Source organism: Cebus imitator, unplaced genomic scaffold (assembly GCF_001604975.1).
Source record: "Cebus imitator isolate Cc_AM_T3 unplaced genomic scaffold, Cebus_imitator-1.0 Scaffold244, whole genome shotgun sequence".
Classification (NCBI taxonomy): Eukaryota; Metazoa; Chordata; class Mammalia; order Primates; family Cebidae; genus Cebus; species Cebus imitator.
Window position 1 is genome coordinate 1,750,616 of NW_016107559.1, and position 9,521 is coordinate 1,760,136.

The 9,521-nt window shown below is 42.9% G+C and overlaps 1 pseudogene; it reads right to left on the reverse strand.

The window, feature by feature from the left end:
* Positions 1 to 8,477: 8,477 nt before the first annotated feature.
* Positions 8,478 to 8,869, reverse strand: LOC108282589 (annotated as a pseudogene).
* Positions 8,870 to 9,521: the final 652 nt, after the last annotated feature.

Consider the following 9,521-nt stretch of genomic DNA (forward strand, 5'->3'; position numbering starts at 1 on the left):
GCCTCATTATCTCATTAATTAATAAGTTAAATAAAACCTTTAACACATGTTTAACTTCTACTCATGGGAAAGTCATGATGTTAAGCCAAGAATGGTAGCTCACACCTGTAATCCCAGCACTTTGGGAGGCCAAGGTGGGAGGATCACTTGAGACCAGGAGTTTGAGACCAGTCTGGGCAACATAGTGAGTCCCCATCTCTATTAAAAAAAAAAAAAAAAAAAAAAAAGAGAGACAGAGAGAAAACAGAAGGAGGAGGAGGAGGAGAAGAAGGAGAAAAAAAGAGGAGAAGGAGAAAAGGGAGAAAAAGGAGGAATAGGAGGAGAGAGAAGAAGGGGGGAGGAGGAAGAGTGAGGAGGAAGAAGAGGAGGAGAAGGAAAGTCACAATGTTATCCTTGTTTGGAAATGATTCTTTAACAGACTGAGGTTTGACCCAGAGCCCATGATCTCTGCTCTCTGCCCCTTTATGCAGCAAACCTTCAGTGAAAACCTACATAGTATTGGACTGTGTTGGGTGCTAGGGATCTTCAATGAGCCAGGCATGGTTTCTGCCACCAGAACAACTTCCACCCAGGATAATGGGGAGGCATAATGACAGAGACTGTTTGCCTAGATAAAGAGAAAGACAGAAGCTGGGAGCAAAGTGAGAAGTCCCCATCCCCAGTTGGGAACACAGAAGGAGTTTTCTGAGAATCAAGGTAATAATTAAAATAATGAATTAATCCCATTAAAACAAATTCTAAAACTCTATTCAAAACCACTGGACAAAATATAATTTTATGTTGAATATTACTTGAATTAAGGGAACTAAACCTTGGCAACATCTGGTTTCTTACGAGATATGTTAGTAATAATATTTGACCTGCACTGTATTTAACATAATGCTATAACCTATTCCAAACAACATAGTTCAGGGTTTCCAAATCCCATGGGCAAAACTGATTAGCTGGAGTTATTTAAACAATGTCAATCATCAAACAGCCATCCCCATGAAAAGGAAAATGCTTGCATATATAACAATGGATCCAGAAGGCTTTTCTGGACACCAGGCAAAAGGAATGACAGCATATATTTGTCTCTCGACCAAGTAGACTGAATTTATTCATCTTTGTATTTCTTGCTCAATTCATTTATTCATTCATTTATCCACCATTCATTAATTCTAAAGTCTGTACAGCTAGGGTCTATAGGAACTTGAGGGGATATAATGATGAAAGAAAGGCATAGTTCTTGTCCTTAGAAGGTTTAGTCCTTTCACTGGGGCCAGGGCCCAAATATAAATACCTAGAATGCCATTCAATCATGTTATAAATAGGTTAAATTCAACGTGCCACAGGGAAAAAGAAGATAATAACTTGTGAGATAGGAGGTTGCCCATGGCGAGGCAGATAAATTGTTTCTACCAGATGGAAGACACAAGACTAGGCTAAGCTTGAAAAATCTGAAAAGACAGGTCACTCCCACTTTTAGGAGTATGTATCTCATTAAAAGTATAATTGTTATTAAAGACTGTCATTAAAATATAATTTTTGAAGGGTTAGAAACATGACTTTCCAAAAAAAAAAGGAAGAAAGGAAGAGCACATGGTGGCTCACTGCTGTCATGTCGGCACTTTAGGAGGCCAAGGTTGGTGGATCCCTTGACTCCAAGAGTTCAAGACAAGCCTGGGCAACATAGCAAAACTCCATCTCTGCTTTAAGAAGCAAAACCAAACAAAACATGACTTTCCTACATATATAAGGCAAAGCAAACAAGTATCAACAATTTTAATCAACTCTTCAATTAATAAGACATTAAAACCAGTTCAAATGAGAACTTAAGGAGCTAGGTGTATGTGGGCAATGTAATTGTATTAGTCCCTTCTCATGCTGCTAATAAAGACATACCTGAGACTGGATAATTTATAAAGGAAAGAGGTTTAATTGACTCAGTTCAGCATGGCTGGGGAGGCCTCACAATTATGGTAGACTGCGAAGGAAGAGCAAAGGCACATCTTACATGGCAGCAGGAAAGAGAGAATGTTCAGAGACCTGCCCTTTTGAAAAACATTGGATCTCATGAGACTTACTCACTACCATGAGAACAGTATGAGAAAAACCCACCCCCATGATTCAATTACTTCCCGCCAGGTCCCTCCCATGACTTGTGGGGATTATGGGAGATACAATTCAAGATGAGATTTGAGTGGGGACACAGCCAAACCGTATCAGTATTTAAACAAAACTCACAGAGTTCACACTGCCTGCATTGACTTCCACGGTATTTCAATAAAGTGAGCAGTGGATTCATTCAGTTTGGGCTTTGGGGGTCAATTATACCAACAGTGGTGGGACTATCAGAATAAGCTGAGTGCCAAATCTCACTAAGCTGCCTCTTACCCAGAGCTTTGAAAAGACGCATCCTGCATAGATGAGAAAGAGGCAAATGTTTTTAGGAAACACAAACACATTTGTTATGACAAACAAATAGACTGGAGGATGGGGGGATGGGTGGAGCACTGTAGAGAAGTGTGTGAGTTGTGTTAAGAAGCATGGAGATTCTCAGTTCTGGACTTGGATGAAAGCAAAAGATACTCCCAGAGGGGTTTAAGCCAGAGAGACACGTGGTCAACTCTGCATATAAGCAGCACCATGTTGAGGAACAGATCAGAGCTGGAAGATTAGAATCAGAGGCTCAAGGGGAGACATGAGAACAATTTATAGCAGGATGATGAAGGATTATATGTTTCAGAGAAATGGTGAAGCAGCAGCATTCAGAGTCAGTAACCAATTCATGTGGGGCGTGAAAGAGCAGAAAAGTTGAGAATCTTGCTCAGTTCTAATGTGGGTGTCTGAACAAGGTGGTGCCATTTAAAAAAAAAAAAATAGGACCTGGTTTAGGGAAATGGGTTAAAGATTATGAATTTAGTTCTGAATATAGTGAGCATAATTGGGCTGAGAAATTTCAGTGAACAGGATGGGGCCCAGAAGGTCCATTGGGTCTTTGTTTTCATAGTGAAACTACCTTAGAATAAGTTGTTCTTAAAAGTATTTGTAGAAGCAACACATCTGAGGATCTCACCACAACAATTCTGGCATAATTGATGCTTCCACCATCCTTCTACTGAAATATTTGTGAAGAATTGAATACCTACTGTGTCAGGCCTGTGCTGGGATGCAGAGGTGACCAGACAAGTTATTTGTCCTCTAAAAGCTCATAGTATCTGAGCCTGAGAAAGTTAACAAGAGTAGATAATAATGGGGGTTGGGGTGGGAGATGCAAGTCATAGAAAAGAAGACCCCACCCAACTCCTGGGTAACAGGCAACCACCTTCTCCAGGGATACAATGTCAACAGGCCACACAGGTTATATGCTTCATCTGATAAAAGAAGTCACTCACAGGAGGAAGAGGAGAAAGTAACTAAAAATAACGTGGTTTCTGATTTGGGTATATTGCAACATTCTTTGGGTTGTTTTAAGGAACAAGTGACTGTGCTCTTTCAGGAAGAACTTGGAAATCAGCAAGCATAGATGATTTGAGTCGTGAAACGTTTGAAGCCTAATCCAGGCTTCTAGAAATCCTTCAGACACTGCTCCTCCCTAAGCGGAAAACAGAAGCTAATTTTTCTTCTTTCCTCTCTCTTCTTCTCCTGCCCCAATTCTCTCTATATATATTATTCTCTCTCTCTAGAAAGCAGTTGCGAAGAAATAATTTTATTTCATCCCTTTGCTCTCCAGTCAATGGCACTGTCGCCAAAGTTGCAGGTTTAACATCGAAACACTTTATCTTTTTTTTTTTTCCATGCTGCACTGAAAAGTCTACATATCTTTTTCAAAAGCCCTTATTATAAGGGGATAAGACTCCCCAATTACACACTTTTCAATCTTTCAAAAGTTGTCCCACCCATGAAGCTTCTTCCCGAGTGGACATGATCCCCCTTCCTTGAAGCTCCCATAGAGCTTGACATGCATCTTTCTCTCTTTCTGCTTTTATATCGATGACCTACATGGACAGTAACCTTCACTGTTGCTTCCTAGTGCCTGGCACAGTTACAGGAACATTCTTCCACAGATGTAAGAATTTGACCGCTATATCCTCAGTTCCTATCACAGTGCCGAGTAACTAGCAGGCTGTTAATAGCAAACAAATACATAAACTCTACTTTTCCCCCATGATCAACAGGTAGGAAGGATGAGATGAGTCATTACTCTATGGTTTTCCTTATTTGCCCAGACCCTTGCACTCAGCTTGGTTTACTATTTTGCACATGATTAGTACTGGGTATACATTCCAAAAATTATTTTGGTGAGAAATTCTGAGTTTCTTTGCAACTTTTACGTAAATCTAAAACTATTCCAAAATACAAATTGAGCAAAATGATTAATTTGATCTTCCTTGGGAACTGATCTTCTGCCAGTGAACCATTAGAACACTTGGCAAGTTCTTTTTTTACAGCTCTTTCCATTGAGAATTCCACCTTTCACTTAACAAATACATTTATTTGAAAAACATTTGTATAGCACTTACTATGTACCAAAGACCATTCTAGGTCCTTTCTAAATATCATTCATTGACTCCTCATAATAATCCTATGGCAGTAGTAATCTATTTCTACAAATGAAAAAAGTGAGGCATAGAGAAGTTAGGTAATAGTCATCAGGAGACAAACAGCACCAAGTTTGTTCATCATAGGTTGTAATTCCTTTTCTGGAACTTTTTTTCATAAGCTGAGGAATGGCTTCATTTCCATTTGGTCTTAACAAGATAGTGTGTGGGGTTCTGTCAATGGAGAAATATTGAACAAAGGCAGCATTGTATAGTTGAGAGAGAGAGGCTCCCAGGTTTACTTTCCCTGGACATGTCAAGGAAGAAAGAATGATCTTTAACTCCATTCTTCTGTACCTGAAACCAGCTTCATGTTCATCTTTAGCTACTGAGCCCAAGTCAAAGTCTAGCCAAGCTGAGAGGTCAAGTCACTACTTTCTTTTTTGAGACGGAGTCTCACTGTCACCCAGGCTGGAGTGCAGTGGTGTGATCTTGGCTCATTGCTACCTCCAATTTCCAGGTTCAAGTGACTCTCCTGCCTCAGCTTCCCTAGTAGCTGGACTTACAAGCGCCCACCACCATGCTCAGCTAATTTTTGTATTTTTAGTGGAGACGGGGTTTCACCATGTTGTTCAGGCTGGTCTTGATCTCCTGACCTCAGTGATCTGCCCGCCTTGGCCTCCCGAAGTGGTGAGCCACCACACCCAGCCATCACTACTTCATTCTTTCTGGTAAGATCAAGAGATGATACCACATGTATTATATGTTTTTCTAATTTTCTGGGTCAGCTTGTCCATTCTCAAATGTTTTCACCACCTCCTTTATGCTGGCCACGCTCCCCAAACTATGTCTCCAGGCTTCTCTTCTGAGATCCAGGCCTGCATATCCCTCTGCCTTGTTATACCACCAAGTGAGGGACCACCATCCCCTGGCCACTTAAGCCATCCCTGTGGGTGGTCACCCATGCTACCTTTGTATTATCCCCTGCTCCTTCACAGACTCTCTTTCCTGCCACATCAACTCATTTGCAAGGTTCAGATGCTTCTCTTTCCAACCTGCAGCCTATGATCTTCTTTTTCTCCTTCGTGAAGTAAATTCTACACCTTGTTCCATCTGGTGGGTTTCTGTTTTTACATAGCTCATTCCAAATATCTCCTCCTCTTGGGAACCTAGGTTGCAGATAAGTTGCTTTTGCTGTTGCTTGGCATTGACTGTCAAGTTCACCAATTCCCAATGCCACAAGCTTACTTACAAGTCTGGTCTAAAATGAATCTGTTAGCCGGACATGGTGGTGTGTGCCTGTAGTCCCAGATACTCAGGAGGCTGAGGTGAGAGGATCACTTGAGCCCAGGAGGTCGAGGCTGCAGTGAGCCAAAATTGTGCCACTGCACTCCCTCCTAGGCAACAAAGCAAGACCCTGTCTCTAAAAACAAAAATTAGGCCAGGCATAGTGGCTCACGCTGGTAATCCCAGCACTTTGGGAGGCCAAGGAGGGTGGATCACCTGAGGTCAGGAGTTTGAGATTAGCCTGGCCAACATAGTGAAACCCCATCTCTACTAAAAATACAAAAAATTAGCTGGGTGCAGTGGTGGGTGCCAATAATCCCAGCTACTTGAGAGACTGAGGCAGGAGAATCGCTTGAACCCAGGAGGCAAAGATTGCAGTGATCCGAGATCATGCCACTGCACTCTAGCCTGGGCAACAGAGAGAGGCTCCGTCTCAAAAATAAATAAATAAATAAAATTAAATTATAAAATAAATCTTTTCTCAAGAGCTATTTTAATTGACAACTAAACTGCACATACTTAAATATATAATTAGATGAGTTTTCACAAACATAAACACTCTTGAAGTAAATATCTCAATCAAGAATTAGAATACTGTCATCAGCCCAGAACATTTACTCATGCCTCTTTCGGTCAATTCCAATCCCACCCCATAAGTAACCAATGCTCTAATATCTCTCACCAAAATCTTAACTTGTATGACCTCAATTTTATATAAATGGAATCATGCAATATTCTTTTCTTCATTTTGGTCTGGCTTCTTTCACTCAACATTTCTGTAGTTTGATCCACGCTGTTTTCTATCTCAGTAGTTTCTTCTTTTTCATTGCTGTGTAGTATTCCATGGTATGAATATACAATAGTTGGTTTGTCCATGCTCCTGCTAATAGACATTTGGGTTGTTTCCAGTTTCATGCTACCATGAATAAAGCTGCTGAAAATACTCTTTCATGTGTCTTTTACGAGCATATGTTTTCACTTGTCTTAGGTAAACATCCCTTGAAATTGTCTGACCTTGCTACTACCAAGTTACTGAACTCATTTTCTATCTCAAATGTTTTCATTGTTTCTCAACAGCTTAGAGTTGCAGTCCTTTTTTTTTTTTTTTTTGAGATGGAGTTTCATTCTTGTTGCCCAAGGTGGAGTGCAATGGTGCAATCTCAGCTCACTGCAACCTTCACCTCCTGGGTTCAATTCTCTTGCCTTAGCCTCCTGAGTAGCTAGGATTACAGGCATGTGCCACGATGACCAGTTAATTTTTTATATTTTTAGTAGAAACGGGGTTTCACCACATTAGCCAGGCTGGTCTTGAGCTCCTGATCTCAGGTGATCTGCCCATCTCAGCCTCCCAAAATACTGGGATTACAAGTGTGAGCCACCAGCCCTGCCCAGTCCAGGTTTTTAAGGACCACTCTCCCAATAAAACTGTGAGGGAGCCCTAATGAACCCCAACACTCAGAGGAGCCAAGAGACTTGCCCAGGGTTGCTGCTCAAGGGACAAAACAGGACTTGAAAATAGTTTGAGCCCAAGCCTACCTCTTTCCCTTCTAGGAAGAATAATGGTGCCAAAAAGTGGGTGTTTGGGGGGCAGTGTCAGCCCAATTCTACCTTTGCCAGCTCCTTCAGGTTTGCCCACTTTTTCACTTTTCCTCCCACCAGTGTTTCAGGGCTGTTGGGCCAGCCTAACAGTCCAGGTTCTACAAAGGGCAAGAACTCCAAGCCCAGCATCTATTTATCTGCTTTGTCATCTTCTTACTACCCATGCAAGTAGATACTGACTGGTTTGCTATGGATATTCCTGCATTCTTTGATAATCCAGCCCTGGAGAAGAGGCATATTTGAGCCATTGAACTATAATTGACATGGTGCCAGAATCAATCGAAAGGAAACCTTTGTGTGTCTATTTTATACCAGATTCAGGGACACAAAGATGACCAAGGTCCTGTCACGAGCTTCAGGGCACTCACGGCTCAGTGAAGGCAGATAGACGAGGAAATATCGCAAACAAGGCAGGCCTTGGCAGTAACTGTTAATGGTGAAGGGAGATCCTTTCTGGAGGAGTTAAGACTGGAAGTTTTCTTGGAGGTGACAGCATTGGTGATAATCCTTGAAAATTGATTTATTAAATTGCTCCACTTGGAGATACAGTAGTATGAGCAAAATCCTAGAGGTAGACAAGTTCAAACAAGATGATGAAGGCAGTGAACAGGAGAGTATGGCTGGAGTTGAAGGCTCATTCAAGTCAATAGTGGGAGACAGAGGGGTGAGGCTGGCCACTGATTTGGACCAGGTCACTGAGAGTCCCAAATGCTGGCTTCCATAGAGCTTGACTTTTCCAGGTGGGGATCATTAGGCAGATCCATGCTTTAGAAAGATGCTGGAGAGTTGAGAAGATGGGGTGTAGAGAGAAAAAGGGAGTGAAGTGCCCCCCGAAAGAAAGGTTCAGGTGAGAGATGACGATGACACAGGCTTAGATGGCAGACACAATGGTGAAAAGTCCCAAAGGCACTTTTCCCAGCAGAGAGAAAGTGATGTGGATTTTTTTGTTTCTCTAAAAAAAACCAAAAAACAAAAACATTGTGTTTAATGGTAAAGCTTAGCCCACCCCAGCACTAGGAATGGTATGGGGTCGCCACAGCAGGGACAGGCAGGTGACCCCACAGAGCCTCACATGGCAAAGAGGATAAGGAAGGCGACCATCAAATAGAAGAGCCCCATGGCCTCAGACAGGGCAAAGGAGAAGAGCTGCTACTTGAGAGGTGGTTCCTGGCAAAGCCAATGATCAAGCTGCCAAATACCGTTCCAATGCCAGCCCCTGAACCAGCCACACCAACTGTGGCTGCCCCAGCACCAATAAACTTGGCTGCTGTGTCAATGTCCCGGGAGACAACACTGGTCTGAAACTCCTATCGGGCCACCTGGAGTGGGGAGCTGCTGTAGGAAGGCTGTTTAGATGAATTCTCTGGGCTATTCAAGGAGGCAGACACAGGCCTGACTAGACCCCTGGTACAACAGCAGATCAGAGCCGGAGAAATGAGTAACGCCCCGGTAGTCTGCATTTTTTCAATCTCCCAGCTTTAGCCCTAGGTCTCAGCTGAAAGTGATGTTTTTAAGGACAGTGTTAGCAAAGCAGGAAAGAAAAGGACTCCAAGGCTGGGCACTATTGGGGGCAGCCCCAAGGACAGAAGTCCTCACCATAGAAAGTGGTAGCATGGGACCAGCTTGAGATAAGTGGTGATGGAGATGTGGTCAGGGCCTGCTCCAGGGAAACCTGTACAAGCACAGGAGGTGAGCACACTTCTTCACTGGCCCCAAAGCAGTGGGCCTGGCAAAGCCAGCTAGAATTGTGTGTGTGTGTATATGCGCGCGCGCGCGCGCGTGTGTGTGTGTGTGTGTCTGAGACAGAGTCTCACCCAGGCTAGAGTGCAATGGTATGATCTTGGCTCACTACAGCCTCCACCTCCTGGGTTCAAGTGATTCTCCTGCCTCAGCCTCCCAAGTAGCTGGGATTACAGGCAAGAGCCACCACACCCAGCTAATTTTTGTATTTTTAGTAGAAACAGGGTTTCACCATGATGGCCAGGCTGGTCTTGAACTCCCTTCCTCAAGTGATCTGATTGTCTTGGCCTCCCAAAGCGCTGGTATTACAGGCATGAGCCACCGTGCCCAGCCTCTGTTTTTATGTTTGTTTGGTTTTTAAGCCTGTTTTGG